Source organism: Myotis davidii, unplaced genomic scaffold (assembly GCF_000327345.1).
Source record: "Myotis davidii unplaced genomic scaffold, ASM32734v1 scaffold299, whole genome shotgun sequence".
NCBI lineage: Eukaryota > Metazoa > Chordata > Mammalia > Chiroptera > Vespertilionidae > Myotis > Myotis davidii.
In genome coordinates, this window is record NW_006293088.1 from 6388171 (window position 1) to 6397137 (window position 8967).

General features: G+C 49.6%; 2 protein-coding genes across 15 annotated transcripts in view; both read right to left on the reverse strand.

The window, feature by feature from the left end:
- The window catches only part of PGD (phosphogluconate dehydrogenase), an 18663-nt gene extending 13636 nt beyond the window's left edge, over positions 1 to 5027 (reverse strand). Inside the window, exons 1-2 of the mRNA XM_006766733.2 lie at positions 5019 to 5027; positions 4390 to 4396 (exon numbers count right to left, since the gene is read on the reverse strand). The gene's annotated coding sequence lies outside the window, so the exon portion shown is untranslated. The remainder of the gene's footprint in view (positions 1 to 4389; positions 4397 to 5018) is intronic.
- Positions 5028 to 7958: 2931 nt separating this feature from the next.
- Positions 7959 to 8967, reverse strand: part of KIF1B (kinesin family member 1B) — a 123849-nt gene continuing 122840 nt past the window's right edge. For all 14 annotated transcript variants that reach the window (XM_006766734.2, XM_006766738.2, XM_015565896.1 and 11 more), the window contains one exon: positions 7959 to 8967. This exon is cut by the window's right edge and continues 3291 nt beyond it. The gene's annotated coding sequence lies outside the window, so the exon portion shown is untranslated.

Here is an 8967-nt window from a genome sequence, read left to right on the forward strand (position 1 = left end):
CCAGTGAGCGCCGCTGTGGCTCGCCTCCCGAGGCCACGGCCGCGGCTTTCCGGAACTGGCCAATCGGAAGAAAGGGGTGGAGCTATGCCGACACGCCATTGGCCCTCCCAGGCGCCTGTTACACCACCTGAAGGTGGAGCCGCCCGCGGTAGACACCACGCAGGTCCGGGGGCTCTGCTCTGCGGCTCCGTGCAGGATGATGGGTCCGGTTGGGCCGCACTTTCCAGTGTTCCAGGCATTTGGACGCCTGTTGTCCGGGTGTCCATCACTCCTTCCTCCCATCGCTGCCGGGCACGTGGGGCTTATGCGTCGTATCGCTCAGCTCAACTCCGGGCAGGGACCAAGGTGTCACTAATTCGGCATTTGGGCAAGTGTAATGGGTGCCAGGAAGTGCTGGTCCTCACACGATCCCGTGTGCGAGCTGTAGCCCTTTTTGCAGGTGCACAGAGAGCCTGCGGGGAATGTGCTTGCTGGGGGTGTGATGGGCCGGGTCATTGAATCAGAGGCCAAGTGAGAGCGAACCACCGGTCCAGGGCATCATGAGTACCACGTCCCGCCTGCCTTCTCACCGGTCTCCCGGCGCCAGGCGTCTGGACCTCAGCACGGGACCTTGCTGCCTCCAACAATATGCTTGGGAAGGAGGCGTGGCTCCACCAGTACTTTTTAAGATTTTTTCTTCTTCATATCACCTAACAGTTGCTTGCACATGAGTGCTCAACGGATGTTTAATTACAAAAGTCACACCGTTAGTTCAGGGCTAGTTAGTGGCCCAGTTGTGACTGAATCAAGTAACCGTGAAATTGGTGCTAGTCCCATCACACCAATTGCATAGGTTACTTTGTCATATAGGTTTTAACAGATACATGTTAGCAAATGTCACCACCATAGTTTTGTCCTATTGGAAGTTGGGGGTTAAACACAGTCACAATATTTTTGAATGTGATAATGGAATGTTACTCTGAAATTTTACAAGGGTACCATAATCTACATTACCTTGTGAATATTTTGCCTTAGATTTTCTTCACTAGAGATTCTTTATATAAACTTGTTCTTTTCCTTGTGTTGCTTCCATATTTGCCTGTTTTGTACCAGCCAGGCCTCACACTTCTTTTCTTTTTACAACCCCTCCCCCCATTTCCTGATTTGGGGATCATGGACTGTGGTTGACTCACTGTAGGGACATCCAGGTGGGGCCAAGGTTAGAACAGAACTTCCTCCTGCGGGGAAGAGAGGTCCCTGTCTTTTGGGTCCCTTTCTTCATTTCTGCTTGCTTTTTACTGGCTGCAGAAATAGAGCTGTGAGCAAACCCAGAAATTATTTTTAAAGATACATACATGCAAGGTGCCTGACTGCCCTGAGTGCTTCCCTGAGTGGGGCAAGGAGTGAACATGAAGATGGTGAACAGGTGAGAACAGGTAAGCCAGGCAAACCAGCAAGAGGAAGCAGATTCCTCACTGCCAGGTGAGCGCCCTGCACTGATTCCTGGTCGTAATCCCAGCTCTGCCACGACAGTCTCCGGGGAACCAGGCTGGCAGGAACCTAGAGCTCTCCCAAACAAGTCCCCAACTCTGTGTGTCAGGAAGCGTGTTAAATGCGAACTCAGGTCTGGGACAGGCCAGGAGACGCACGTGTTAGTAGGACCCTAGGTGATTCTGATTTGGGTGGTTCTTGAACCACCTTTTTAAACAATTCTCAAAGGGTGGTCTGGGACCCTTGGAGGTGTCTGAGACCCTCTGAGGGGGAAGAGGGGACAAGTTATTTCTAGTTTTCATTCATATTTGCCTTTTCCATTCCCATTCCCTCACAAGTGTGCAGTGTTTCCCAGAGGCTCCATGACGCGATACGTGAGACCCCAGCCTACTTAAGCTGCATTAAGCCAACATTCATTAGATTTGCAAAATTGTCAAAAGTACCACAGATCTTACTGAATTTCCTTTTGTTTTGGAAAAATGTTATTCAAAAGTTTCTCAGTTTTAATTTTTTCAATGCTAAATATTGATAGGTATAACTTACATAAGCAAAAGCTCTTTGGATCTGCAACCATTTTTAAGAGTGTACAGGGCCCCGAGACCCACCGGTTGAGAACCACTGATCCAGTCCAGCTCTCAGATTTCAGGGCTGAGGAGATGGGCTCTGAGGGCCCAGGCTTGCTGAGTCACAGAGTGAGACACCGGAACCGCTCCTCAGGGACGGATTAGATGCAGTCCAAAGTCCCTCTCAATGAAAAGCGGGCTTCAGACAGCCTCGGTGCTAGGACAGCTCGTTATCGAAGCCGGATCAGGTGGCTTCACAAATGATCTGGAACGTCTTCCCTGGAAGCTGCCTGGTGGAGAGGGAAGGGAATGGGTTTTGCTGCTGCGCTGACTCTGGCTTCAGTTTCATTGCTTTCTAGCTGTGCAATTTGGGGCAAGTTATCGAATCTCAGAGTTTCCTCATGTGTAAAACAGAAAAGACAAACCTCACAGGGGAGCTCTGGGGTTCAATGAAACAAATGGAAACTTGTTTAGTACCCATATACTAATTTCTATCTTTAAAAATGTATCTTTTTAAATTTATTTCAGAGATAGAGAGAGGGAGAGAGAGAAACATCAATGATGAGAATCATTGATCTGCTGCCTCCTGCTCGGCCCCCACTGGGGATGGAGCCTGCAATCCGGGCATGTGCCCTGACTGGGAATCGAACCCTGACCTCCTGGTTCATCGGTCAACATACAACCGCTGAGCCACACTGGCAGGGCTAGTTTCTATCTTTTTCATGGAAAGGACTCAGAAAGGAGAGACATAACTGGAGTGGAACTTACGATTGAACCCAACAATGGCTCCTAGGCTTCCTTGTGAAACCTGGAGAGGTGGACGAGGACCTCTGCAGCTTCCTGCAAAGCCTGAGTGGTTACCCTTGACCAGAATTGAACCCAGGACCCTGCAGGCCGATGCTCTATCCACTGAGCCACACCAGTTAGGGGTATGCTTCCTCTCTTTTGCAGCGAGCCTTCCCTATCCCCTTCCTACTGCCGTAGCCAGCACTCCCCTCCATGGCACGGTCCTTTTGTCTGCAATGAGGCCTTCATCAGTGCACCTGGGAGTGAGTGGTCAGGGTCTGGGACTTCTCGGAAGGCACTGACCAGGGGGCACACTGACACAGATTCTGAGCTGGGGGCTGCCTCCTCTAGCATTGATTCCTCTTCCACAAGCCGATTGGGCAGAGCCCAGTAGCAAGTGAGAGGCCTGGAAGCAGACAATGCAGGAGAAGCTTCTGGAAGGACAAGTGGATGAAACTGCCACACCCCCGCCATTCTCTAGGGCAGTGGTTCTCAACCTGTGGGTCGCGACCCCTTTGGGGGTCGAACGACCCTTTCACAGGGGTCGCCTAAGACCACCAGAAAACACATATATAATTACATATTGTTTTTGTGATTAATCGCTGTTTTCATTATGTCCAATTTGTAACAATGAAATTGGGGTCACCACAGCATGAGGAACTGTATTAAAGGGTCACGGCATTAGGAAGGTTGAGAACCACTGCTCTAGGGGCTAAGCCTGCAGGCTCCATGAGTGCAGCGATTCCACCTCCGGTCCGTCCTGCCTCCTTCCTCCCATCAAAAAGAGCTAATGCTTGTAAATTTCAGATTGCTGTATCATTCTGAGGTGTCATTATTAACATGACCTAAGGTGACAAGGAAACGCAGCTCGGGCAAGCTGACACTCCCAGCAGTGAGCGGCAGCACTGAACTTTAACCCAGGCCTACGAGGGCCAGCCTAGCGCTCCCCTAATCGCATCAGCAGGCCCGGTCACGCACAGCGCACATTACTGATGTGTAGTTGGCTTTACATGGAAAGCTAAACTGAAATTAACGCTCAATGACCAGCTTTGGAGGAGCAGCCCTTGTGAAAATCTGACAGGTATAACTTTACACAATAGCTCTCTTCCAGCAGCAGGGCCTCCCACACCTTTCAACTTTATTGCGAGGACTTCCTCTCTCTGTGGGTTGGGTTGCAAGGGAAGTCTACCATCAGCTTTGTTGCCAAACAAGTTGATTGCTCTAGTCTGAGATTTGTCAAGGGAGCAGTTATGCTGAGTCAATGTGACTAAACATCTGGACACACCCGAGTTCCTATTAAATAGGCTTCTTTTCAGGCAGACGTGTAAATATCTCATCAAACAGCCAAGAATTTTTGTTCTCCTGTTCCTAATGTCACATGCCACACTTGGCCTTCTCCTTTCTTTGTTAAGGAGCTAACAACCGGCAACAAATACAGCTTCCCAGGATTGTTGGAAACTACAGCAACCTGCGCCCAGGAGAGCAGGGCTGGGACAGAGGCAAGCCCCCGCCCCCACCCAGAGACGGAAGGTAAAGCCAGGGCTTGCTGGAGTGAGAGCTGCAGGCTGACCTTTAGCCTTTACAAAATCCTCCAATGTTTGGCTGAGATGAATGCTTAAGAAGTCAACTCACATTACTGTTCGCCTTCACCACCTTTGGCCTCACCTTAACTCCCCACGTCCCAACTCACAGCAGGGGCAGGAATTCCACAAAAACAGCCCTTCTCTGCAAACATCCCGGGGCTGAATCCTTTGTTTGACTTACTTAAGCGGGTGTGGAACATACTAGTTGGGGCAGATTTGAAAATCCCGACCCTGCCACTCACTTGGTGTGTAATTCCTACAACTGAATTCAAATGACTTGTTCCCATGCTAGGTGGGAAGAGCAATTTAGTAAAAACCCAGAGACCATATATTCTAAAGCCAGATAAGCGTGTACTGTGCCCAGAAAAGTTAAAAATTTAGGATTATGCAGAGACAAAGGAGTCCCTAAGGCAGTGGTCGGCAAACTCATTCGTCAACAGAGCCAAATATCAACAGTACGACGACGGAAATTTCTTTTGAGAGCCAAATGTTTTAAACTTAAACTATATAGGTAGGTACATTGTTATTAACTTAATTAGGGTACTCCTAAGGCTTAGGAAGAGCCACACTCAAGGGGCCAAAGAGCCGCATGTGGCTCTCGAGCCAGTTTGCCGACCACGGCGGCCTAAGGGAACGTGGGGAAACCTCTCTGCCCAACCAAAAGTGGACTGAGAAGAAAACCAGCTAGAAAAGGAATGCGTGAGATGTGCTCCGCTCCCTGGGACCTGCTGACATTCTACGGCATCCATTCTGGGACACGGTGACTCACACAGAATGACCCTAAGTGAGGACCAAACCTTTGTGACCCTGGATGGGGTCTAGCTCTAGAGGACAAACAGTTTCATTAAAAACTAATTCAGTTTAGGCCCTGGCCAGGTAGCTAGGTTGGTTAGAGCATCTTCCCAATATGCCAAGGTTGCGGGTTCGATCCCCAGTCAGGGCACTAGAGAATCAACCAATGAATGCATACATAAGTGGAACAACAAATTGATGGCTCTCTTCCTCTCTCTCTAAAAATCAATGAAAAAGAAACAGAACTAATTCAGTTTAAACAAAAAGCCCTCTAGTTCTGAGGTCCAGTGTTAGGAAATCCATTCATCCACCCATACGAGCCACATTCTCCAATCACATTTTTTTTCTTTTATCCTCACCCAGATATTTTCCCATTGGTTTTTAGAGAGAGTGGAAGAGAGAGGGAAAGACAGAAATATCGACATGAGAGAAACACATCGACTGGTTGCCTCCTGCACGAGCTCAGACCAGGCCAGGGCCGGGGAGGAGCCTGCAACCCAGGTACATGCTGTTGACTGGAATCAAACCCGGGACCCTTGGGTCCGCAGGCCGATGCTCTATCCACTGAGCCAAACTGGCTAGGGCTCCACTCACATCTTTAACAGTGAAAAAGGTGGTATTTTGATCTCCCACCTGCCTTATGCTTTTCTCGGTTGCCTCTGAATTTGGGGGAAAGTCGTGTTCACTGGCTCCTTCAAACTTCCTGGAACCCCCGCTCATCCCCCTCGTCCTCCAATCCTGTGGTCAATGCTCCTATTTAACCTGTCGGCTGCACTGGGCAGTATCACTTCCTCCATCTTCAAACACTTAAGTGGGTGGCCAAGTGCCACTCTCTCTTCACGGGCCACTCATCTTCGCTGGACTGGTCTCCCTCCCTGACCTCTGCCAGGCGCAGTGCTCTCAGACACAACCCCTGGTCCTCACCAGCTGCCCTCCCTCGCCAGGTCTGCGCACCTGCCACCTTCATGCTGACAATTCCCACTTGTGTCCCCAGCCCCAGCCTCTGCCCCCTGAACTCTAGTATATCCATTTGCCTCACCGACGACACCTTCGGGTGGAAATGCTGATCTCAAAGTGAACCTGACCCGAATCCAATTCTTAATTCCGTTCCACCCCTTCAGTGTCCTCCCCGTCTTCTCCACCTCAGGAGACGCCACATGGTCTCTCTGCTCAGGCACACATCCTTGGAGTCACCCTTCTCCTTTCTCACCGGCTCCACATGCAGCCCTCAGTCAACTGTTGGCCCTGACCGGTGTGGCTCGGTGGATAGAGCATCAGCCTGCGGACTGAAGGGTCCCGGGTTCGATTCTGGTCAAGGGCATGTACCTGGGTTGCAGGCACTTCCCCAGTGGGGGGTGTGCAGGAGGCAGCTGATTGATGTGTCTCTCTCATCGATGTTTGACTCTCTATCCCTCTCCCTTCCTCTCTGTAAAAAAAAATCAATAAAATATATTTTTTTTAAAAAAGAAAAGGCATCCTGGCTCCGCCCACTTCTCCCTGCCTCTACTGCCTGCTCCTGCTCAGTCCACGCCATCCTCTTCCGTGGGACGTTGGGGTAACAATGCCCTTGTTGTCACTCTTGTCCCACTTGTCCCCCAGCCTCCTCCAGTCCCCTCCCCCCTGAGCTGTTTTCCACTCTACAGTCAGCATGGTCTTTTAAAAACATACATGCAGTCATACACTGCACGGCATTTAGGCCAATGACGGACGCAAGTGACAGTGGTCGGCCATGCAGCCTGGATGTGTAAGTGCACGCTGCGATGTTCGCACGGTGAAATCGCCTGATGTGGCATTTCTCGGACTGCATCCCGATCGTTAAGCGACCCGTGACTATAAGATCTTGGGACTCATTTTCTCAAATCCCTTCACTGGCTTCTTACTTCTCTAAAGAATCAGAGTTACCTGGGTCCTACGCCACCTGAGCCCTGGCTCCTTTCTGCTGTCAGGACTCCAGCGCTCTCTCCAAGCTGGCCTCCTGGCTGTTGGGAACCTGCAGGGAACAATGCTGCCCTAAGGGCTTAGTTTCGCTGCTTGGAAACCTCTGTGCCCAGGAATCGGCATGGCTTACCTGTTCCTTCATTCTGGAGTCAGTGTAATGTCTTCTCCTAAGAGAGGCCTCCCCTGACCACACGATCTAAAAGGACCCTCCTTCCCATCCTCCTCATCTTTCATTCAGCTTTACTTTGCTCTGTGATACTTACCACTTGCCAGTGTGTGTAGGGGGTGACCTCCCACTGGCACAGGAGGGGGCACATCTGCATCCGGGCAGCACCGGGGCAGGTGGACTCTCAGATGGGTGCTGTGCGCATCGGGGCTTTTTGCCTGAATGATGCTGCTCCTCCCTTCTTGTTTCTCCCCAAACACCCAGGGCAGTGGTCCCCCTGCTCATGCTCTGCTCACAGGAGGAACTTGTTAAACTAAGGTGACACGCTGAAATTTTCAATCCCCCACCCCTCCCAAATACCACAATCACTACAGAATCACTGGTATGTGTATAAAGAGGCTTCGCGCTGAAGGAGTGGGAAGACACATCTTCTACCTAAATCAGCCACTGCCATACCTCAGAGGGAGGTACTTTCAAAGAAACAGCACCTCACTGGCTTCCCTGGTTATATAGTGGCCGCTGTTCTGAATGCCCAGAAAGGAACACGAAGGTCAGAGCATCGTGACTTTTGTCCTAGAAAAGTAGTATCTTCGAGAGTCAAGAAAAGTCTCTGTGTAAATACCACTCAGAGCGTGAACAATAAATGCACATCGAGAGCCCTCTGGTGCACTGGGTGTACCTTTATTATGACCTCGTTCACTAATAGTTCCGTGATGCAAGGTTACCATACACAGTTAGATAATGTCTGCATTGCACATCTAAGGCTATACAGCAAAAGAACCAGAATTAGTACAAATACAAGAACTATATTTACATTCTGTATACCCAAGCTCCAAACATCAGATAATATTTACATAATAAAACATGAAAATGAAAATCAGAACTTAATAATGTACATACATTGTTGCTGATGTGCTCAACTCCTTCACTGGGGAGAGATCAGTTTGCAAAGTCCTGGTTCAAAAAGGCCACTTATGTTCATGGGTTTGTTTAATGCACAAGAATGGTGACGTGAGAATTGAAATCTCAATGGACAAACACTTTAGAGCCACAAAGTCTAAGATGGTGCCTTCCACGTGGGAAGGCTGATGGAGCCCTCAGGCGAACTGATGCCCGAACACGCAGCGTGAAAGTAACTCGAAGACACGAAACGACACACGACAGCCAGGTTCGGCGAGACCAACCTCAGCTTGGACTTCCCATCTGAGTACAGCTATTTGGCTGCGGGTTTTTAACATGAAATTTGTATCAACTCTAATTTCTTCCTTTAAATGATTTAGCGGCTTTCCCAAGATTTTATGGGGCTCGAATACGAATTTCATAAATGGCCTTTTGAACAACAAAAGCAGATAATCTCTCAGCTGATAATTGGATTCTAAGGAAACACAAATCAATGCATTCCTATCTCACGCAGCAAGGGTTTGGCCACACACTTGGCTGAGTCATCCAGGGTGGGCGGCTGCAGTCCTCCGAGTCAGAGTCCTGTTTAAAGTACATTCAGCACAGCTTCTGAGAGCAGCAGCAGGGTTAGAATTCTCTTTAAGGAGCAGGTTAACAATCACATTTTAAAAAAGGACCCAAAAGGAAAGATGCAGGAGCCCAGTCAAACAAACAACAACAAGCCCCGACACTGCCCAGGAGCACCGAGTGACAGGCAGCACCAGGAATG